Genomic DNA, 25,369 nt, shown 5'->3' on the forward strand with positions numbered 1-25,369 from the left:
AGGAATGAAAGAGGAAGCTGCCTGGTGACATTTTGCACAGAGCACAACTTAATCATAGCTAACACTTGGTTTAACAATCATTAAAGAAGATTGTATATGTGGAAAAGGACTGGAGATGCTGGAAGGTTTTAGATATGTTATATAATGGCAAGACAGATTTAGGAACCAGATTTTAAATTGTAAGACATTTCTGGGGGCAGATGTGGACTCTGACCACAATTTATTGGTTAAGAACTGTATATTAAAACTGAAGAAACTGCAAAAATGTGGGATTTTAAGGAGGTGGCACCTGAATAAATTGAAATACCTAGAGGTTGTAGTGAGATTCAGAGAGAGCATTAGGGAACAATTGACAAGAACAAGGGAAAGAAATACAATAGAAGAAGAATGGGCAGCTTTGAGAGGTGAAATAGTGATGCAGCAGAGGATCAAGTCGGTAAAAAGACGAGACTACTAGAAGTCCTTGTGTAACAAGGGAGATATTGAATGTAATTGATGAAAGGAGAAAATATAAAAACACAGTAAATAAGGTAGGCAAAAAGGAATATAAAGCTCTCAAAAATGAGATTGACAGGAGGTACAAAATCACTAAGCAGGGACGGCTAGAGGACAAATGTAAAGATGTAGAGGCTTATCTTACTAGGGGTAAGATAGATACTGCCTACAGGAAAATTAAAGAGACCTTCAGAGAAAAGAGAACCACCTGTATGAATATGAAGAGCTCAGATGGAAAACCAGTTCTAAGCAAACAAGGGAAAGCAGAAAGGTGGAAGTATACAGAGGGTCTATACAAGGGCGATGTACTTGAGGGTAATATTACGGAAATGGAAGAGGATGTAGATGAGGATGAAATAGGAGATATGATACTGGGTGTAGAATTTGACAGAGCACTGAAAGACATACGTCAAAATCAGGCCTCAGGAGTAGATATAATTCCATTAGAACTACTGACAGCCTTGGGAAAGCCAGCCATGTCAAAACTCTTCTATCTCGTGAGCAAGATATATGAGGCAGGTGAAATACTCTCAGACTTCAAGAAGAATATAACAACTCCAATCCCAAAGAAAGCAGGTGTTGACAGATGTGAAAATTACCGAACAATCAGTTTAATAAGTCACGGATGCCAAATACTAACGCGAATTCTTTATGGACGAATGGAAATACTGGTGGAAGCCGACCTTGGGGAAGATCAGTTTGGATTCCATAGAAATGTTGGAACATGTGAGACCATACTGACCTTACAACTTATCTTGCAAGATTGATTAAGGAAAGGCAAATCTACGTTTCTAGCATTTGTAGACTTAGAGAAAGCTTTTGACAATATTGACTGGAATACTTTCTTTCAAATTCTGAAGGTGGCAGGGGCCAAATACAGGGCATAAAGGGCTATTTACAATTTCTAGAGAAACCAGATGGCAGCTATAAAGAGTAAAGGGGCGTGAAAGGGAAGCAGTGGTTAGGAAGGGAGTGAGACGGACCTATACCGATGTTTTTCAATCTGTAAATCAAGAAAACAGTAAAGGAAACAAGAGAAAAATTTGGAGTGGGAATTAAAATCCATGGTGAAGAAATAAAAATGTTCAGGTTTGCCAATGACATTGTAATTCTATCAGACACGGCAAATGACCTAGAAGAGCAGTTGAATGGAATGGACAGCATCTTGAAAGGAGGATATACAATGAACATCAATAGAAGAGAAACTAGGGTAATGGAATGTAGTCGAATTAAATCACGTGATGCTGAGGGAATTAGATTAGGAAATGAGATGCTTAAAAGTAGTAAATGAGTTTTGCTATTTGGGAAGCAAAATAACATGATTGCTGAAGTAGAGAGGATATAAATTGTAGACTGGCAATGGCAAGGAAAGTGTTTCTGAAGAAGAGAAATTTGTGAACATCGGGTATAGATTTAAGTGTCAGGAAGCCGTTTCTGAAAGTATTTGTATGGAGTGTAGCCATGTATGGAAGTGAAACATGGATGATGAATAGTTTAGACAAGGAGAGAACAGAAGCTTTCCAAATGTGGCGCTATAGAAGAATGCTGAAGATGAGATGGGTAGATCACACAACTAATGAGGAGGTACTGATTAGAATTGATGAGAAGAGGAATTTTTCATCCAGGAGCTTTTGGATGTGTTACTAGTTGAATACTTTATTGTTTCTTGGGAAAGTATTTGTTACAGATTGATAAAAATTCATATGTACATTAACTAACGAACTGACATGCCACATCACACTCCTCGCTCCAGCTCCCTGTAAGTTTGCCTGGACACCTTGCTGTTTGTTTTCCATAGTACCACTTCACTATAATCATATAAATTTGATAAAACATATATATTCCTTTACCATATGCAAATATGTTGGCTGGGAAACCAGCAACACATAAATACCATTTTCAGCAATATAAGCTTTTTGTTGGCATCCTAAAGGATTGACTGCACACTGACCAGTGATGTGCCACGAAATGGCATCACGAAATGCCAACCCACAACACAATGGAAAAGCAGTCAGTGCCACACCTCCAGGAGGACAGAGTTCAGCATCCTTTGTCAACGCTGATTTAACCAGCCACCCATTGCTGGTCGGGTGCGGTTTGGTTGCAGACTTCGAGATCATCTGTACTGAGTAATGGGAAGACAATACTTAGCCTTCGTTCTGCAAGTAGTAATAGTGGCTAAAGTACAAAGCAGGGTTCATTCACAAGAAAATGAATGAATTCTGAGGCCAGTGAGGAGAGCAGAGGCACCAAACTCTGCCCAAGGACTCCCAAACATTGGCAGAGATCAAGAGATGTAACAATTTGTCACACAACAATCACTTTCATGGTTCTGTATTAGATCACTGAGGCCTGCAGTGGGCGAACACAACACATGAGCAGCTGAAGTTGACCGAATTCTGTATCCAGAACTAGGGAGCCCTGTCATCTCTTTGAGAACACAGAACAGATTAGCTTTTTCCCACCTAATATACACATGTGGTGACATCAATTCTTGTGCAACTAGGTGACACAAGCGAGAGAAGATGAATCGCTGATTTGGCAGAGAATCTTTATTATCCATAGAGAGTTTTGTTTGATATTCTTTATATTTGCTTGTTACAAGTTGGTGTGTGCCACAAAAAGGATATATTAATTAATCACTCTGGCTGCAGTTTTATATGGGACTTACTTCTTTTCAACAAAATGCCCATAGAAGTGAGCCTCATGCAATTCCTTGAAGAGGATATTCAGAACTGAATATTGCAATCACCAGAGAATGAATTCAAAATGGAAAAATCCTTGTCTCCATCTATGCCACATCGTGCAGTCACTAATATAAATTGGCAAGATATGTATTCTATGACCCGTTTTGGATGTGTCAAATGTCTGCCATTCTAGCCTCATCATCCATTATGTGATTAATGCATGTAGTGTGCACCTTCCAACAATTTGGGTGAGCCCCAACAATGACAAGTACGGAAGCATGTTTGCACATTTGGAAGGAGCAGTGATAGAATAATTCATAGAAGACGTTTAACTACACCATTGTTACAAATCACTATAGGAGGCGCTCAAACAACACTACACATTGTCACCAGAGCTTTGGCTGCAGAAAGGTTTTACTGGCGAGTAAGTGCTGAAATTGAGAGTACAACAGACAATGGTCAAGGAATGCATGCTGAAGCAGCAAGTGCCACCACTAGCATTGCAACACATATGATAAGTGCAGATGCACCAACACAAGAACAGTGGTTGTAACACTTAAGAGGACAAAATTGCGCACCTGAACTTGCAAGTTATTGTCACAGCAGTGTATTTCCAACCCCAGTATGAGCACACTCCTAAGCAGCATGTGACAAAGCAAGCTGGGATAATTTTTATTCCCCTCTTGTTTTGACATCTGCCTCTTTAAATCTGTTTTTTTTTTCTTTCAATTTTAACTAATTACCATTAACATACATGAATATAATCTGCATTTTCATAACAGAGAAAGGTTGACCCTCAGATTTAAAGATTATAACAACAGATCTAATTTTGTGTTTAGTTTTATGTATGTGTTTGATTTTTTAAAATTATTTTGGTTATTTTTAGTTAGCATCTTTTATATAGGGTGAAATCAGTAATTGTTTCATAGCTTAAATTCAATGTTGACATATAAACAAGTATAAATTCTGTAATAATTGTAAAAATTTGGAAGACGAAGTACTAGTAATCTTAAAGTATCTATTTAGCTCTATTAAAAAACATGTTAGCAAAACCAGCCCTTCATTAATTCCAAAGTAATTAACAGTTTTGTCAAAAGTTTGTTTACATAACTATTTGTTAATTTCGTGATTTAAACAAATAATTCAGCCTAAGTCGGTCCACAGCTGAGTTTCAGATGAGTAACCTTTGCTGGTTAGAACAACAAAAATGCTTCAAATCAACTGTGGAATAAGTGTTAAACAATGAGGCCATGTGTAAAAGCAGTGGCAGTGTCTGCTCCATATGTACCTAATTATTCTTCAAGAACAGTGAACTTTTATGGTTAGGTATTACTGTTCATAGATGTTCAACAAGAAACTATTGCAGCAGTATGTGGAGTTTTGCCTGTAAACAATTAAAACTATTAATGAGGCTTATCGAAAGTTAAGCAATAGAGCACTGGCCATATAACTGTGTATTACCGGGGCATTGTGAACAGTGAAATTAAAGTAGTGTAAAATGTCACTGTGTATCTGTTGGCTGCATTGTTTAAAGTAGTCAGTGTCAGAATCCACAAACCCCATTTTTTCAGCCAGTGTAGCAACGCAGTACATCAACACCACAGAAACAAACGAAGAGAGAATTAAAAGTAGGTGGAATCGCCACAAGCAGACAGGATGCCAGAAAGATTATCTGCATATATCTGAGAAGACTGCTCGCCAATGGTGCTGCTATCACAGGCATTTAGGAGATACAGATTGCCAGTGCACCAGCCCCTTCTGTTACCTACATGTCAAAAGCCACCAATGTTCTTAAACCTATCATTGGTGTGGATTTTTGGTCCCAGTTTCATTTGTCACCAGCTTTTGTGAACCACTATTTAATTACAGTGAACTGCAGTGACAATTGGTCATCTGTGCTGGTAAACGAGGAGATAAATGATCCCATATAACTATGTGGAAACCACCTGGGTGTGTCACACATGATGCTGTCCACAGATATTAGAGTTTTTTGGCTGACAGAAACCATTACTACAGTATATGATCGCATTCTTTTGGTCACATACTACATGAATTTCCAGTGCACTCACCTCTGATCACCACCGATGGGAAGTATGATCACTCAACAATTCAACATATCTGCAGATTACCTGGCCAACATTGTAGCTCAGCCACGGGGACTTCCACAAGACAAGCTCCTGGTGGTACAAGTAGGGTTGAGGGGTTGTTGAAAGCAGGTGGTGTAACTAATTCAGATAATTCTTGGGCATTCCCACTGCACATGGTGTGCAAGAAAGGTGGTTCTTGGGAATTTCATAGGGACTACAAGGCACTGAATGCTCACCTGTTTCCTGAATTCCTGATTGTTACCTTGTGCATCACGAGACTGACTTTAATAGTGCGGGTGTTTAGTGTGGTCTATTGTGCAAAAGCATTTTTGCAAATTCCGATAGTGCTGGAAGGTGTACAACACCTTTTAGGCTTTTCCAGTAGAAATCCATGCCTTTTGGATTGAAAAACGCTGTACGGATATGGAAGTATTTTATGCATGAAGTGCTATGGGGTTGCCAAGGGCTCTGTTACATGGATAATATCCTCATATTTTCACCTACATTTGATGAGCATATGACCCACTTGTGGCAGCTTTTCAGTACCTACAGAAATATGGAACAGTCATAAATACTTAATACTGCAAAGAGTTTTTACGGCAAATTAGAGGTGCAATTTTCAGGTTAGGTAGTCTCATCAGCTGTCTGTCACCGATTTATGGATATGTGGCAGGCAGCAGTGCAACATATGGTTTTGCTGACAACCTACAAACTATTGCACAGGTTTTTGGGAATGCTACATTGCTACTGGCAACACCTTCGACAGCTGGCAAGTCAGCTCCCCCAATCACCACGAGGACTTGCCAACAGGTTAAGCACCAGTACCCCAAAATTCCTGGAGCAATTGGCTTTAAAAAAAAAAGTAGGAGGGGGAGGGGCGGGGGGACTGATTTGGCAAAATCGGTTCCTGTACAAGCAGCTGGCGCAAGAAATGGAAGACGACTCAGTCTAGGCAGAATGTCTATTATTGATAGGGAGATTTGATAGACAGTCTTTGTATTGATTTGTTTGTTATGACTTACTCTGTGCAATAAAAAGAACATATAGATTAATCATCCTGTCCAACACAGTTCTTCCCTGAGCACACCTGTAGTTACTTCTACATATGTCTATAACTCTCATTCAAGATAACATCCTGAGTTCTCCCTACCAAGAAATTCTCAAATAGAATCACAAATTTTGTTTTAATTGCCGTATGAATATACTTTTGTTAATAAGTGTTGTTGTATTAACGAGTCAAATGCTTTCGGAAATCATGAAATACTACATCCATCTGGTTGTCCTGATCCTTAGCTTTCAGGATGTTGTAATTAGTAATTTTGCATGATAAATTGTAATGACATGGAATGAGTCATTTTACTTTCACATTTCAAATTAAGTTGTAAATATCATTACATGCTGAACATTAGAAACTTGCAAGTTGGATTTAACATGACACATACGCGCGGTTTTGGAATTCATGCTGGCTGGTAAAAAGGTCATTTTGTTTGAGATAGGTCATTACATTTGAGCTCAGAACATTCAAGGTTCAACAGATGGTCAATGATATTGGGCAGAAGTTTTGTGGATCAGTTCCCTTCTTGTAAGTGGGTTGGGGTGTGATCTGTTTGTCCTTTTAACCATTGAGTATAGTTTTTTGACGATGGGATTTGCAGTATATTACACTTAAGGGTTAGGGGTGGGTGGACAGGGGAAGGGTACATTGCTTGCTTATTTTGTACAGAATTTCAGCATCTGACAGGAACTTCATCAGGTCCTCAGGCCTTTTTTAATTTCAACAATTGTAGCTGTTCCTCAACACCACTGGCACTAATATCTACAGTACCTATCTTTCCAGTGGTGTACAGAATAAGCCAGGACTGTACTCCTCGATATTCTTTGGTAAAGTAAAATTTGAAAGCTGAGTTCAGCATTCCTGCTTTTGTTCTGCTACCATAAATTTCAGGTTTTGTGTCATCCATGTGTCTGGATACTTAACATCACCTGCATAAATCAGTTTACTGTAACAACAAACTGCTAATAAGAAGCGCCTAAGCATATTTAAGCAAATATTGTAAGGAGGACAAACAATCTTCTATTTTATGCAAGGGTGCCCATACGATAGTCAGAAGGGCGGGACCTTGACGTGCAGGTATGAAGTCCTTTTAATATTTTGGAAGGCGAATGCAGACTTGTAAGTAGTCATACAAAAGTTTCAGTTCCAAGCCTGTCAAAAATTCAAGTAACACTGACAATTAAACAATTTTCATGAATGAAAAATATCCAATTAACAATATAACTTTTCCTTTCACTGAGAGCTAGGGGGTGTGGGGAGGGAGGGCTGAGCCCCTTTGTCCACCCCCCCTCCCCCCCAAAAGTATGGATGCCCTTGATTTTGTGTCTCCCTTCTCACTATAATCTGTCATAAATCCATCAAACAAAAAACCATGCCCAGTATTCGGAAGAACACAATGGCCACATGTCACATCCCTTTACAAGAAGGGTAGTAGAAGTGACCACAAAACTACTGTCCAGTATCCTTGGCATCAATTTGTTATAGAATCTTAGAACATTCTGAGAGTCAACGGAGGCGTCCAATCCCACCCGTTGGCTTTGACCCATGACGTAAGGGTGTTGTGTCGTGTGATGTCATGATGGCACGGAGTTTACTTTATGAGTGTGTTGTGTTTTTAGATGTTGTCTTGTTGCAGTTCGTGGTGTGCTCTGGTGGTGTGTGTATGGTCCACGTGTTATGTGGTGTATTGGGTCCATTTGGGTGCAGTGCTTGAAGTGTGCATTTATCAGTCATGGCTGTTATAGAAAAACGGAAATTAGTTTCAGTGAGTTAAGAATTAAGTTTCCGTTGTGTTTATGTTATTGCGGAGTCGTTTGACGTTTGTTGCATGATAAGTCATTTAATTCAATTTGTGGCTTCTTTTGTTAGGTATGGATATGACTTCCGAGATTAATAGTGCGCGTCTGTGGGCTTAAATGGGGGACGACATGTTGTCCATCATTAAGTTTCTGCAACTTTTTGGGCTTGTGATGGAGATAGTGAAATGTGGCGTATGCAAGCAGAATATGAGAGTTGGGGGTTAGCGTGTAGTGCTGGAACTTTTTCATGGTAAGTAGTAATTTTTTTGGGTCTATTGTTCGTGTGTTATGATGTGGTGGGTTTTTATGTGTTTTTGGGTCAGTGTTATTTACTGCATGTGTTGGTGGTTGTTTTGGTATTGGCACTTGCGGTTGATTTATGTATCTTTAGTACTCAATTTCAATTTTTTTGGTATCGCCATTTGTGTTTGAGCTGTATAGGTCACAGGAAGTGATCGATTCCAATGTGTCATCACAGCTATGTGTGTTTCGGTATCGTGAGCTGATGTTGACCTATGTAGGTCAAGGGAAGTGTCGGATTCAAAATTTTGATGTTTAAGTGTTGGTTTTGTGGTATCGATAGTTGCGCTATGATTATAATTTTTGGAGTGGTTGGTTTTTATTTTGTGATATCGACAATTGCGGCTGAGCTATGTAGGTGAAGGGAAGTGACCGATTGCTGTCGATATTGTAAGTGTAGCGAAATTTGGGAATTTTGTGGTGCTTTACTGTTGATGCTTTGTGTGGTTTGGGATCATGGTGTGTTTATATTTAGTTTGTCTCCACCCAAAAACCCCCAATTTCCCGCGCTGGTCCCGTTAGTTTGATTATATTTTTGGAGAGAAACGTGTTTGCTGTTGTTTATGTAATGACGTCATAGGCGCCATATTAGAGACATTGAGAATGGTCGTTCCCACCATATTTGTGACGTCATGTGTCAAAGCAGATGGTTGGAATCGGAAGCTTCTCTAATCCCCATTCTGAGCTAACATATAATTACGTATCTTGAACGAAATAACCTCTTTCATGCCGACATGCATACATTCTGAAAAACCAGATCATGTTATACCCAACTCACAATTTGCTCACATGACATTCTCAAATCTTTATATGAAGACATTGGAGATGACGCTGTTTGATACAGTACAAAATCTAAGGTTATTGTCAAATGTATGATCCTCTGGGGTATCTAGCAAAATTTGTGACTGGACTGAGGATTTTTTGTGTAGACGATTCAGCATGTTATCTTGGATGGAGAGTCGTCTGATGTAGAAGTAACTTCAGGTGCGGCCCAGGGAAGTGTGATGGTCCCCTTTGTGTTCATGTTGCATATTAATGATATTGCAGACAATATTAATAGTAACCTCAGACTTTTTGTGGATGATGCAGTCATTTATAATAAGGAGCTGTTTGTGAAAAGCTGCATAAATATCAATCAGCTCTTGATAAGATGTAAAAGTGGTGCAAAGATTGGCAACTTGATTTAAATGTTCAGAAATGTAAATCTGTACATTTCACAAAACGAAAAAAACGTAGTATCCTATAATATCAAAGAGTCGGGATCAGACAGTTAGTACATATACCTGGTGTAACATTTTGCAGGGATATGAGATGGAATGATCTCATAGACTCAGTAAAGCAGGTGGTAGATTTCGGTTTATTGGCAGAATACTGGGTAAATGCAATCAATCTACAAAGGTGATTGCTTACAAAGTACTCGTGTGACCCATTCTGGAATAGGTTATTGCTCAAGAGTGTGAGATCCGCACAAACAGCGCTAACTACGAATATTGAATGTATACAGAGAAGGGTAGCATGAATTATCAAGGGTTTGTTTGAGTTGTGGGAGAGTGTCACATAGATGCTGAAGAAACTGAACTGCAAGCCTTGTGAAGACAGCCTTAAACCGTCTCGAGAAAGCCTACTAACATAGTTTAAAGAACTGGCTTTAAATGATGATTCTAGGAGTATAACACAACCTCCGACTTACAGCTCACGTAGGGATCGCGAGGACAATATTAAATTAGTTACAGACCACACCTAGTCATTTAAACAATCATTCTTCAAGCGCTAAGTACGTGAACGGAACGGGAAGAAACCCTAACACTTGGTGCAGTGGGGAAGTACCCTCTGCCAAGCACTTCACAATGATTTCAGTGCGTACATGTAGATGTTTGCATTAATAGGGTCGTAATATAACAGGTACAGTTCATAAATAATGACTGAAAACGGTTATCTTCAGTAGTACTTCTTGACTTACCTTCAAACGATTTCCTTCGGGAATTCGCTGTTCAACGGCGTGCCTTATGCAAATTTGAAGGTCGCGTGACTGCTGATTCCGCGAAGAATACGTCTTCCTTTTAATTCTCCTAACCTTCTTGTTTTTGTTTTGCTATTGGGGCAGAAATGATCAGCAGCCACTCCTCGATATCATGGTCGATACTTTTATTTTCAGTGTGTATCGATACGAAAATATATACGGAACGACTAACGACATGTCTGCGCCGATATCTGTGCATTCAAGAGATAGCTGCAGATGTGGTTCACACTACATAAGTTCCAATCTACTGCTCGCCCCCAGTCTGTCGATGCAGAAAAGAAATTTCAGTGCCAAGCGACCAGATTTTCGTACAGTAATGGCCCCTACATGGGTACCAATATTCCTTGTCGGTCAGGTAGTACCACTGGACAGCCAACCCCACACCACCCCACCCAGCACACAACAAACTGTGCTGCTAGTAGGGCTGTCGCGCCAACTTTCACGGTGGGGTTCGTGAGATTCTGGATACAGCAGATATTTGTGAGACACGTCGTGCAATAAGTGCCGTAGAGCAAAGTGGATGCAAGAAATTAAGCACTTTTTTTCATTTTTAACGGATCCATAATGGTTTCGTGTGGTACGGCGACCACGTGTATTTAAGTTTTATTTCCGATACATGTCGGAAATGACAGAAGCTGTAGCTACTATATTATCATTAGCGACTGGCAGAAGTTTAGAGGACCACAAATTCAGTGCTGTTTTATCCACACAATTATTAACTACAATGATTCCAGAAACCTGAAATGTGATTTATAGTGGATTCAGTAAATATGTCGACTAAAAAGACTTACACCAGGCGAGTGGTCTACCCGACGGGAGGCCCTAGCCACAAGACATTTTATTTAGCAAATACGCCATGCTAATGCAAAATAAATACATGATTTTCGTGTAAACGTTATTAATTTATTTATGTTAAGTAGCTTAAAAGATTACAAGTAAGTTTCAGAATTCAAAGCCGTTTTTGCAGCGATATTCTTGGGTCTAGAAGTCCATAGAGCTTGCGCCCACACAGGGAGTTGCTGTCAACGTTGTACTTGTTGTCTTGGTCGGCGCAGTGGTATGCCTGTACATGACGTCGGTACTGGCTGAGTAGTGGTACAGGAGGTGCCATTGTTAGGTCGTCCGCCCGTGGTTGTACGTGACCCTGTGTCCAGTTATCCGTGTTGTGGTCTGGGGCTGACACATGTAGGATGCCATCTCTGGATAACGTAGATAACAGTGAAGCTGTATCGACTGACTGTGATATCGGTGTGGAGTGGTACAGTGATGGCAACACCATGCTCTTGCCAAACTGTCAGTTTTTGTACATGGTAGATACCACAATCGTCCTGTCATGTAGAGGCACTGTGATATCTTCTGGAAGATAGTGCTTGACATTGCCTATGATGGAAAAGGCGGTTGTGTCATGGTGTGAGGTCAAAGGGGCGCTATTGTTCCCCGGCATCTCCGCCGAAGTCCATGCTGGCTTCAGTCTATTGACGGACACAATAGTGGGTTTGCTGGCTACCATGATTTTGAATGAGTTGGATTTTCACATCGGGTGGAGGTGGAGCAACGTGTCACATGGTGCAGTTGTCAAAAAACTCAGGGTCACCAATCTGAAGGTTGCGTGTTCATATCATCTGGGTAGTGAACGCGACATTTATGATGTGTAATGACTGTCTATGTTACTGATTCACAAACACAATATTTATGTATACATATTATGCGGACAGATACAACTTAAACACTTGGCGTCTCAGGACACTCTGCACAAGGTCCAGAGGTACTGTTTTTGCAGTGATGTTCTTGGGGACGAAGTCCAAAGAGCTTGTGTTCCCCACATATCCAAGTGATAGAGTGAACAAAAACCGAATAATGTATCAGGAAAAAGAACAAACAAACCAACAGAATAATATATCAGGAAAAACAAAGAGTAAATATAGATCATTAGCTGAGCCAAAGATGATCTACACAGGAACCTTCACTTACACATAGGCACTGCACAATACACAACACCGCACACTGACTTGCATACACTTCACTACTCACCCCCTTCGTGTCACCAATACTTCTTGATGAACTTTACACATCATCCAGATCGGGTGACAACAGGCCACATACTGGTTGTTGCTAGTTTGCTGGTGGTGGACTCTGATGGCTGTTGTGGCTGCTCCTGCAGTAGGTGGTGGAGCGACAGATTTGTTTGTTGTGTCCAAGGTGAGTGCAGCAGGGTGGTTACACAAAAGGCTGGTGTATGTCTGTTGGAGTTGATAGTTGTTGGTATTCCCATTATGTTGACGGCAAATATTTTGCCTTGCCTGATAACTACATAGTACAGTCCATCACTGGGTGAACTTTAACTGATACCAATATCAAACAGACCTTCAGTATCAATACATTCAAGGTCAATACTCATAATTTGCATTACATGCTGCTTCACATTAATTCCATTATTCGTAGTCTTGATTATGACAATGTCGATGAAGGATCACTCCTCCATTGTTCACATAAATTCTTCTTGTCTGCTCACAACCTCTTGATGCTGGATCTCAGTGAAATGATGCACAGATGGGGATGGACATCTAAAATGTGTGAATTAAGCTTGCCTTTCCATTAACTTTTTATAACACTTTTAATGTACGGTTGAAATACACATTTTTTAACAATGCTGGTATGACGGATACAAGCATACGCCCACACACTACCACTTATAGATGTATCAGAATATTATCCTTGCCGCAAAACAACTTGTTAATTTATCTTTGTAGGTGTTTGTAACCCATTCAGTTTACATATAGCATACATACAAGAAAAGAACAAAAAAATAATATGATTCAACATAGCTTGTCGAACATGAATGGGCAGCAATTTGGTTGATCCCTTGGTACCACTGCATGTAGCTGCTGTATCTGTGTACGCAGGTTATTCATGAAGTATGACAGGCCAGTGGATTCATTTTGTACACCATCGAAGAACTTGACGGGAAGACATATAGGCCAACTAAACACAAGCTCCACTGTTGTTGCTTCGTCATCTTCTTTCGGGGTTATATGTAGACCTAACAGAACATTACGTAGCTTGTCTGTCCAAAGTTGTGAATCATGGCTCTTAGTGATGCTTTGAGCTGGCAGTGCATATGCTCAACTAAACCATTTGCTGCTGAATTGTATGCTGTAGTTCAGATTCACTTAATGTGAGACATGTAAGACAGCAAGTGCTTTGAAGAGAGAGGATTCAAACTGTCCCCCGAGTCAATTGTCATCTGCAGAGGTATGCTGAAACGTGTGATCCATCCATGAAAGAATGTGGTCATGGCAGTTTCAGTGTTATATCAGTTATACGGAATACTTCAGGCCAGCATGTATAACTGTCTACAGCTGTGAGACGGTAAGTGTATCCGTCTGACATGGGAAGGGTCCTCCTATGAGATCTAAATGGACGTGTTCAAATAGTAGATTTGTAGGGATGAGGCTTCCCAGATGTGACCTGTCACACAAATTGCTTACGTTCCCTGTCAATATGCAGCCAGACAAACACTCACTTTACCATGTTTATTGCAGTTCTAACTCCTTGGTGTGACATGTTGTCCAGTGAGGCAATTGCCCGTTGGAAAAACTCAGCAGTCACGAATGGCCAAGGTCTGTTATTGACAATGTCACCACATAGCTGGACAGCTGATGCAGATGCCTGATGGTTACATAACAAACCAAGTAATTCATCGTCCAATTGTTACACCACAAGAACTTCAGAGTCAATTGCTTCAGAAATAGAATCTATTCATGAGAGCATGTCAACTGGCATATTCATTTCGTCTTCAACATGGATGATGTCAGTAGTAAATTGAATTATGAAATCAAGACATCGGAAAGCATATATTAACAAAACAAACTACTGTCCATCCAACATGTGTTGGAAATTTTTGATGGATGCATAGGCAGTATACAGCTCACTGTCGTATGTTGATCAATGTTGCTGCAAAGGTGACAAGTTTTTGCTGAAGAAAGCTAGTGGCTGCCAATGTTCATCCACACATTGTTGTTGTGCAGCAACAGTGGAGGAAGATGCGTCAACCATCATTGCAAGTTGCACCTGCAGTACTGGGTGTACCAAGGATGCTGCTTCAGCAGTGGTAATCTTCAAATCAGAAAAATTCTGTTTCGCCTTCTAAATTTCACTGATGTTTATCCTTTGATCTTGGTTTGCCTTGTATGAATTTGCTGAGTGGTGCAGCTAGGACGGCATGGTTATGGATGAAACAATGATAGAAGTTCATGACACCGAGGAAGTGTTGTAGTTCCTTGATTGGTGTAGGTCATGGAAAACATTTTCTATTGATGGATGAATTCTTTGAGCATTAGTAGTACAGCCAAGAAATTGAACATCTGGTATAGAATACCGGTCTGGAATCATTCTTGCATGTAGCTACCAATAGTCTTCACAAGGACGATGTCTGTCTTCTTCTTCTTTTTTTTTCCAGTACCACTTGGAGGGGAGATGCCCATCTACTACTTGATGGATGGCAGATCCTCTATGCATTGGCAGAGCCAAAAATCTTGGATGGAACCTTCACTTGCATGTAGTGTTACTCCATACATACACACTATACACTAACTCTATAAGATTCCGGCTTAAGTAACAGAATATGGATGAATTTCTTTCCTTGGATTAGCTCTTCTTTGCCCATAGCTTTCTCTCAGCTTTTTCTTTTCAAGAAAAACTCCAGCTTTCTGTTTCTGTGTAAAACCAAGCAGGGTGTCATAGAATATAAACACAATTAACTTAAGTTAAACAAATGACAAAAACATGGCAGCGCTGTAAGTGCTGAGAACAAGTTTCCAGGACATGTGTGGGCTGCCACAAAACCAGTGGGTCAGTCGGTCAGCCGATAAATTGGTGCTTATTTCATTTGTTAAGAAATGGTGGAAACTGTTTTAAAAAAAAAGCAAACAGAAAGACAGATCAAAGTGGTATACACAGTGGTTGCTTAATTAAAGGAAATTTTTGCACGTAACGATAAATCACACAAGTTCTGTAAATTCCACTAAATACTCTGAATAATTTAAATTGTAACTGTGACATAGAAACTGTTGTGAGAAAAGCAAACAAAAGACTGCACTTTGTTGGCATACTGCTTAGGAAAATTCAGTATGTCTACTGAATAGATTCCTTTTGCTATGCTTGTCCACCCTTCTCTAGAGTATTGCTGTGCGATATGGGATCCACATTAGACAGGATTGACAGAGGACTTCCGTGTGAACAATCCATTGTTGTCTTAGTTTTCCGCAGAGCAGGTTCACAGTAGTGGTTAAAGTGTTTTTCAGGTTTTTCTTGGAAAATGAGTAGTTCCAGTGAGGAGCAACTGTTTGCACCCAATTAATGAAAAAACATAGTAGGTGAACCTTGTTGAGAAATGTGGAATATTTTGCAGCTAATCTGTTTGCTTCCTCCCACAACACAGATATGAAAAAAAGCTGAGGAAAGTTTTTTGGCACTATGGGGTTTTCTGAACTGTGTTGGAACGATAGACGTGATACACATACCCTAAGAACAGTGGATATGGCTACTGTTGTTACAAAATTATAATTTTTCACTCATTCTTTAGGTGGTGGACCCACTCTACAAGTTTATGCTTGGTGATATAGGAAGTTAAGGATAACATAATGACAGTAGTATTTTTGAGAATTCAGTATTCTACCCACACTATATTGCTGGAAAAACAATTCTGCCTCAAAGCCCACTACCTGCATTCATCACATTCCTAATGAAACCATACCCAAAAGCCGAAATGATCTCTGATCCCAGAAAAAAGTTTCAATGCACAGCTCTCTCAAACATGTCGTGTCAGCAAAAATGTGTTTGATATATTGGCTATCAAATGGCATGTATTTCCGAGAGTGACAGATACAGATGAGTGATGTACAGATTGCACAATTAAAGTAGCTTTCTGCTTGCATAACTTCAGTATAATGAAGAATGACAATGAATGTTCAGCTAATGATCAAAGTGAAGAAGTCAAATGGCCTACATGAGCACTATTGCCGACACATGCTACCAGTCTGAGAACAAATCATGTTGCAATTCAAGTCTGCAAAACTTTTGCTGATTATTTTAATAGAATTGTTTGTAATACTTGTATGAGGTACCTAATAATAAGTAATAAATACATAACAAAATAATTTTCTGAAATAGAAACATATTCATACTTACTAGTAACATTCAGCTCTTGTGCAATCATGGTCCATGCTGTTGATTTTTTCACAATATTTTTGTAGGGCTGGAGTGAAATGTCTTACAAATATGTGTACTTCCTCATGTTTTCTATCAACCATTCCATTTCGTCTGCCATCTTGAGAAAACCTCTTGATGAACTGGTATAGATTGCCTGGACCTCCAATGCTGTGGTGGTTTTGTACAAATATATCTCCTGCCACAGTGGTCAGAACTTTTTCCCTGTGAAAGACCACCTCCTATGTGTGGGGTTTATGCAGTGATGTGTCACACCAATGTATCGCAGCAGGTAGAGAACGTGTCCCATGTGGCAAAGTCTTTAAGCTGGTACTACAAGATCCACCTAAAAAGGTGTAATGAAAACGTTGACAGTTCCAGTCTTGTGCACTTGGGGCGTTGGTGCAGCCTTGTAAACAATAGGTGTGTCGTGTAAAGAAGACAGATTATCCATTGGGGAGGAATAAAAACTGCTCTATTCTGCTATATATTTGTGCATGCCCAGTACAAAAGGGGAATGGGCATATGTGAAGACTGCAGCATTTTGAGTGGGCTTTCTGCTTATTGTTTTTACTTGACCTCAGAAACTCTGCAGACAAGATGCATAAACTCGTGAGGACTCTATTGCACGAGTTATTCTACACTTTTTCAGCGAGCAGTTGTTTATAAATAGATTAACGAAATAAATGAAAATTCTCTTTTTTGTATTGTCCCTGAGAAAAAATGTATGTCAAATGATAGCTTCTTAATATAGAAATGGAGAGAAACACTGGAAGTATAAGAGTGCTTATTGAGGCACACAGTAAGGGATACTCTTGATAGGCTGTACCATAATAAGATATGTCTACAAATGTTTAATTCTCAGTGTATATGTTTTAAGTAAATTGGCAGATAACTTTACTTTCGATACGTGTACTGTTACCTTAATTAGTGAAGGTGACGCATGTGTTTGATTTGATTGTGCCTTCTGTATTATTTCAGCATACCAGGAACAGGAACGACAGTGTCGAGAGATGGCCACAAGAGCCAGAGCAGTTATGTCACCTGTGACCAGTCAGGGCTGTGAAAGCCATTTTGCATCTTTGCAGTCGCACTAATGTGAAAATGGTTCCCTCATTACTGTGTCACTTTCATGAGTCCTGTTGTGTATGATGGACAGCAGTTTGTCAAAACAAGACACATCCATTCTGATGAAGTTCCAAAATTTCTGTAGATCTTCAGGCCTCAATTCCATCATTAACAGGTAGTTAATGTCCCTATCTTCACCTGTTCTTCCCAGGCAAAGTTGAACCCAACTCCTATTCCTGCAATTATGTCGTCATTCTGCTCATCTCCTAATGGCGGACTCTGTCTTGACAAGTGCTGTGCTAATGATTGTGTCCTCAGTGTCTAAAATGCTGTGAAATGTGAACATAGATAATCATTGCTCATACCAGCATGATATAAAATGAACACTGTTGTGCATAATTCTGTACAATCACAATGTAATTTCATTTTAGGTGTGGAAGATAACAATAACTACTTAATAAATATGAACCTATGGTTGGGAGTAGATGAAAATGCAATGTGTTCTTAAGATTTTGTTCACATAAAGCATTCACCTACCATCAGTAACAGATGAATTTCCCGCATGTCAGAAATTTGGTAACATCAGAAAATGTATATTGGTATTTTTATAAAGCAGGCCTTATTCTCTCTCCTGACATTTCTATATATCCACTCCTGTTTCTCAGGTATAATGGGATTAGGTCTCTTGCCTTCCCTCTTATACCATATACATAGTTCACACAGCTGCTGCCTACACAGATCACTCATGTCCATCAGTGGAGTTCTTGGTGCTACTTTGCTGTAGTATTGTTGGATCTCAAAGGATGATGAACAGGTGCTGAAGCAAATACGCAATTTGAGCAAAGGCTTCCAATTTTTGCCAATTTCTGCAAGGATTGGAGTGAGACAGCACACTGGAGAAAGCAAGCAGAAAAAGGTGGAGAGAATATGAAATTTAAGTGCCCCTGCAGCCAGCTCCTTTGCTGTTTTGAAGTTTCACTCATACAGTCAGCTGTATAAACAAAAAAGACTTCAGGAATTTGCCTTCTGTGGCTGAATAACAATATAATAGGAGTTGTTATTCCTGTCATCTGAGTTGAACCCTTTTGTAATCAACATATGCATACCTGGTGTCATATGACCACTAGAAGCGGGACTGACTTGTTATTTTACTATGAATGAAAGACTGACACACACACTAAAGCATCAAAAGTCATAAGTTTTGTTAATCACCATGCTATAAATTCAATCCCTGTAGTTCCTGTATCAAATATCGCCAGACAGTCTGTCTCATTGTGCCTGCATTCATGCCCATATGGATGTATTGTTCAATTGTGCGTATTCGAGTGAATTACAGCAATTTGGTCAATGCTGTTTCAGGTTAGATGTGCGATAATTAGTGGGTAAGTTTCATTGTCCCACAGGCAATTTGGCAGCTGTGAGGCTGGAGCAAAAACTGCATAATGTTAAGCAAGTGTATGCGAGGAGGAGCTGTTTGAGCTAGAGTACTCCAATGTATTGGATGAAATAACAAATGAAATGGAAAATAGAACTGAAATAATCAAACCATTTTATCTGACATTAATTCCTGAAAGGAAACATTGCACATAGAAGCTCTGTATTGTACCTTGAAAAATGTGCAGCTGAATTTGGTGTCAAATATAGCAGAGTTATTGATACAGCAGAGCTAGTTAATGAAATATTTGCTTTAAAGTTTAAGGTGAAAGATCTGTCAAAGAGCTTTGATATGGCTCTCTGTTTAGATATGTTGAAGGTTTTTTCAAATTATGTGCTGAGAGATGCTTATCCAAGCACTGGAATACCTTAGAGGATATTTATGACATTTCCAGTGACTGTAGCATCTTGTGAACACAGCTTCAGCAATCATAAAATTTGCTAAACCTGCCTAGAAAAAAAACTGGAAGGTAGTTTTATGGGATAGGGGTTGGGGGGGGGGGGGTAGAGAGTGGAAGGGGAGGTACAGTGTGTTGTAATAAAAAAAAGAATAAATATTTCTGAATATGCATACAAAAATACTCTTTAAACTGATACAACACAATTGCACTACTAGAAACATTCCACAGGACATTGGATTTCGTTTCTTACTTCTTAAATTGTAGATGCAGTCTGTGGACTCCAGGAACACTAGTGCTAATTGTAATCAAGAAAATCTTCCTCATATGTTCCTTCACTTACTTCAATAAATAAAAAATATTTGATATTGTTTTCACATACACATGTGATACATAGAGCTTGCAATACTTCATATCTAAAATAACACATCTTCATCGTCCTTCTACCTGCGAGAGAGTGTACAAATAATTGAATGAAAGTCCCTTTGTTTGTTTGCGCCACACCGTGCATTCACAATTAATGTCTCTGCCAACTCTTATGTTCAATTGGTGTTTCATTTTTTTTTTTAAAATAAATACCAGCTTCATGATATCCTGGGGGGTCTTTCATCATGTGCCTACACAACAGCTTTGACAGTTCGGCAAAAGCATAGGATTACCTTGGTATGGCTTTGGTTTAAAAGTAGCTTAAAAGTGAAAACATCGACTTGATAAATTCACTTTCAGGTTTTGTAGAAAACAGTGGTTTGGAGGAATGTGCATTCTAGTAGTGCAGTCAAAAAGTTTTAAAGTCAAACTATCTTTTAATTGCTTGAATGAGGAATTATTATGAAAGCTGCTACACTGAACTGCTAAAATATGGTATATTAATTATTAGCATATATCACATCTCTGGCTATTCAGCTTCATGTGTATTTCTAGACAAATCTGAAACTTTCCTGAGTAGCTTGCAGGTAAAAACCTTACATAAAAAGGTAATAGTTTGTGTCTATTTCAACACAGATTGTTGTTGTTGTTGTTGTTGTTTTGGTCTTCAGTCCTGAGACTGGTTTGATGCAGCTCTCCATGCTACTCTATTTTGCGCAAGCTTCTTCATCTCCCAGTACCTACTGCAACCTACATCCTTCTGAATCTGCTTAGTGTATTCATCTCTTGGTCTCCCTCTACAATTAATACCCTCCACGCTACCCTCCAATACTAAATTGGTGCTCCCTTGATGCCTCAGAACATGTCCTACCAACCGATCCCTTCTTCTGGTCAAGCTGTGCCACAAACTTCTCTTCTCCCCAATCCTATTCAATACTTCCTCATTAGTTATGTGATCTACCCATCTAATCTTCAGCATTCTTCTGTAGCACCACATTTTGAAAGCTTCTATTCTCTTCTTATCCAAACTATTTATCGTCCACGTTTCGCTTCCATACATGGCTACACTCCATACAAATACTTTCAGAAATGACTTCCTGACACTTAAATCTAACAAATTTCACTTCTTCAGAAATGCTTTCCTTGCCATTGCCAGTCTACATTTTATATCCTCTCTACTTCTACCATCATCAGTTATTTTGCTCCCCAAATAGCAAAACTCCTTTACTACTTTAAGTGTCTCACTTCCTAATCTAATTCCCTCAGCATGACCTGTCTTAATTTGATTACATTCCATTCTCCTCGTTTTGCTTTTGTTGATGTTCATCTTATATCCTCCTTTCAAGACACTGTCCATTCCATTCAACTGCTCTTTCAAGTCCTTTGCTGTCTCTGACAGAATTTTAATACCTACCCCGAATTTTTCTTTTGATTCCTATACAACTTGCTCAATATACAGATTGAATAACATCGGGGAGAGGCTACAACCCTGTCTCACTCCCTTCCCAACCACTGCTTCCCTTTCATGCCCCTCGACTCTTATAACAGCCATCTGGTTTCTGTACAAATTGTAAATAGCCTTTCGCTCCCTGTATTTTACCCCTGCCACCTTTAGAATTTGAAAGAGAGTATTCCAGTCAACATTGTCAAAAGGTTTCTCTAAGTCTACAAATGCTAGAAACATAGGTTTGCCTTTCCTTAATCTTTGTTTTAAGATAAGTCGTAAGGTCAGTATTGCCTCACGTGTTCCAGTATTTCTACGGAATCCAAACTGATCTTCCCCGAGGTCGGCTTCTACCAATTTTTCCATTCGTCTGTAAAGGATTGGCATTAGTATTTTGCAGCTGTGACTTATTAAACTGATAGTTTGGTAATTTTCACATCTGTCAACACCTTTCTTTGGGATTGGAATTATTATATTCTTGCTCAACAGATGGTAGAGTTTTGTCAGGACTGACTCTCAGTAGTTCTAATGGAATGTTGTCTACTCCTGGGGCCTTGTTTTGACTTAGGTCTTTCAGTGCTCTGTCAAACTCTTCACGCAGTATCATATCTCCCATTTCATCTTCATCTACATTCTCTTCCATTTCTATAATATTGTCTTAAGAACATCGCCCTTGTCTAGACCCTCTATATACTCCTTTCACCTTTCTGCTTTCCCTTCTTTGCTTAGAACTGGGTTTCCATCTGAGCTCTTGATATTCATGCAAGTGGTTCTCTTATCTCCAAAGGCCTCTTTAATTTTCCTGTAGGCAGTATCTATCTTACCACTAGTGAGATAGGCCTCTACGTTCTTACATTTGTCCTCAAGCCATCCCTGCTTAGCCATTTTGCACTTCCTGTCGATCTCATTTTTGAAACATTTGTATTCCATTTTGCCTGCTTAATTTACTGCATTTTTATATTTTCTCCTTTCATCAATTAAATTCAATGTTTATTCTGTTACCCAAGGATTTCTACTAGCCCTCGTCTTTTTACCTACTCGATCCTCTGCTGCCTTCACTACTTCATCCCTCAAAGCTACCCATTCTTCTTCTGCTGTATTTCTTTCACCCATTCCTGTCAATTGTTCCCTTATGCTCTCCCTGAAACTCTGTACAACCTCTCGTTCTTTCAGTTTATCTAGGTCTCATCTCCTTAAATTGCCACCTTTTTGCAGTTTCTTCAGTTTTAATCTACAGGTCATAACCAACAGATTGTGGTCAGAGTCCACATCTTACAATTTAAAACCTGGTTCTTAAATCTCTGTCTTACCATTGTATAATCTATCTGATACCTTTTAGTATCTCCAGGGTTTTTCCATGTATACAGCCTTCTTTCATGATTCTTCAACCAAGTGTTAGCTATGATTAAGTTGTGTTCTGTGCAAAATTCTACCATGCGGCTTCCTCTTTCATTTCTTAGCCCCAATCCATAGTCACCTACTACGTTGCCTTCTCTCCCTTTTCCTACACTCGAATTCCAGTCACCCATGACTATTAAATTTTCGTCCCCCTTCACTATCTGAATAATTTCTTTTATTTCATCATACATTTCTTCGTCATCTGCAGAGCTAGTTGGCATATAAACTTGTACTACTGTAGTAGGTGTGGGCTTCATATCTATCTTTCCCACAATAATGCGTTCACTATGCTGTTTGTAGTAGCTTACCTGCATTCCTATTTTCCTATTCATTATTAAAGCTACTCCTGCATTACCCCTATTTGATTTTGTGTTTATAACCCTGTAGTCATCTGACCTGAAGTCTTGTGCCTCCTGCCACCGAACTTCACTAATTCACACTATATCTAACCTTAACCTATTCATTTCTGTTTTTAAATTTTCTAACCTACCTGCCCGATTAAGGGATCTGACATTCCACACTCCGATCCGTAGAACGCCAGTTTTCTTTCCCCTGATAACGACATCTTCTTGAGTGGTCCCCGCCCGGAAATCCGAATGGGGGACTATTTTACTTCTAGAATATTTTACCCAAGAGGATGCCATCATCATTTAATCATACAGTAAAGCTGCATGCCCTCGGGAAAAATTACAGCCGTAGTTTCAACACAGATATAAGACGTAAAGGAATGAAAAACATTTGCTGCTAGTGTGCATTGATTTAAATCAATGGGGAAAGTTGAAAATTTATGCTGGGCCAGCTTTCAAACCCCGGTCTTCTGCTTACCAGGCAAAGGCTCTGACCACTACACCATTTGTACACAATGGTCATTGCAACTGCATGGACTGCCCTAGCACACCTCCTATCAGATCCAAATTCACAGCTTATCTACACAGTACTGATGTAGAGCTTCTTCCACTTATCCTCATTACTTGCAGCATTTCGCTGATTCCTTATTTGTAAGAGTTTGAGCTTAGAGTGCATCTGCACTGCAGGGATCATTGGCTGTCCTCCCCTTAGTTACATAAATGTGGAGTCCGCTCTTCTGGCCATGTCTGAAAGAATAGGCACCTTATACACAGTGACCAGCCAGAATATTATGTCCACCTTTGGCACAGATAACAGCAGCAATGCATCGTGTGGTGGAAGCAATGACGCCTTGGTAAGTTGCTAGTGGGAGCTGGCACTGCATATGCACACACAAGTCACCTAATACCTGTAAATTCCGGGGAGGGTCAATGAGCTCTGATGTGCAGTCAATCAATACCAGATGTGTTAGATCGGGTTCAGATCTGGCTAGTTGGGGGACCAGCACATCAGTCGGAACTCAGTGCTGTTTTCCTCAAACCACTCCGTCACACTCCTAGCCTTGTGAGGTGGCGCATTATCTTGCTGGAAAATGCCACTGCCATCGGAAAACATGATCATCATGAAGGGGTGTACATGGTCTGCAAGCAGAGTACAATATTCCTTGGTCATCATGGTGCCTCGCACAACTCCAGTTGATGCATGGATGCCCATGTGAATGTTCCACAGAGCATAATGCAGCCACTGCTACCTTGTCTCCATCCCATAGTACACCTGTCAAGCAGCTGTTCCCCTGGAAGATGACAGATTTGCACCCTCCCTTCAGCATGATGAAGAAGGTATCAGGATTCATCAGACCCTACAATGTTCTGCCACTGCACCAATGGTCATATGCCTAATTCAGTCTCGTTTCTGATGTTTTAGTGTTAACATTGGCACATGCATGCGTCGTCACCTGGCGGAGGGCTACTTTTAGGAGTGTTCAGTGCACTGTGCGTTCAGACACAAGTGCACTCTGCCCAGCATTAAAGTCTGATATTAGTTCCACCAGAGTTTGTCACCTGTCCTGTTTTACCAGTGTGTCCAGCCTACAACACCTGACATCTGTCATGAGGAGTGGCTGCCCAATGCCATGATGTCTGGATGTGGTCTCACCATATGTTGAAGACATTCACCACAGCACTCCTCGAACAGCCAACAAGTTGTGCTAAGCCTCCAGGCCTTCTCAATCTGCCCTTGGTCAAATTCAGATAGACCACACACTTTCCCCATTCTTCACATTGACAATATGCTCACTGATACTACATGCACCAATCATGTGTCTGACTAGCATTCACTCCTTTCCAGGTGGGACTACTATTACCTGGATAGGTTTATATTGATAATAGGCCGGTGTTCGTAATGTTCTGGCTGATCAGTGTATAATTAAGGTGAGAATGGTCAATGGCCCTTCAATGCAGATATACATCAAGCTGGAATTCTTATGGGAAACAGTGAAATGCTTTGAGTAATGAGGATAATCAGTAGTGTATGGATAAGTTGAGGATCTGGGTGTGATGGGAGACATGTAGGGTAGTCCATGTGGCTGTGGTGACCAATGTGTCTGGATATAGTGGTCAGCGCATCTGGTAAGTAAGCAGGAGACCTGGGTTTGAATCCCAGTCCAGCATAAATTTTCAACTTTCCCCATTGGTTTAAATCACTGTTCACTGTCAGCTAATGCCTTTAACTCCTTTGTCTTGATTCATAGTGGCTCCAGGAACAAA

General features: G+C 39.9%; 1 protein-coding gene across 1 annotated transcript in view; it reads right to left on the reverse strand.

Annotated features, from left to right (window-relative positions):
* LOC126278285 (acireductone dioxygenase) overlaps positions 1-10,877 on the reverse strand; it is a 54,058-nt gene extending 43,181 nt beyond the window's left edge. The window contains exon 1 of the mRNA XM_049978298.1: positions 10,383-10,877. The gene's annotated coding sequence lies outside the window, so the exon portion shown is untranslated. The remainder of the gene's footprint in view (positions 1-10,382) is intronic.
* Positions 10,878-25,369: the final 14,492 nt, after the last annotated feature.

This window comes from Schistocerca gregaria, chromosome 1 (assembly GCF_023897955.1).
Source record: "Schistocerca gregaria isolate iqSchGreg1 chromosome 1, iqSchGreg1.2, whole genome shotgun sequence".
In the NCBI taxonomy this organism is placed as follows: Eukaryota; Metazoa; Arthropoda; class Insecta; order Orthoptera; family Acrididae; genus Schistocerca; species Schistocerca gregaria.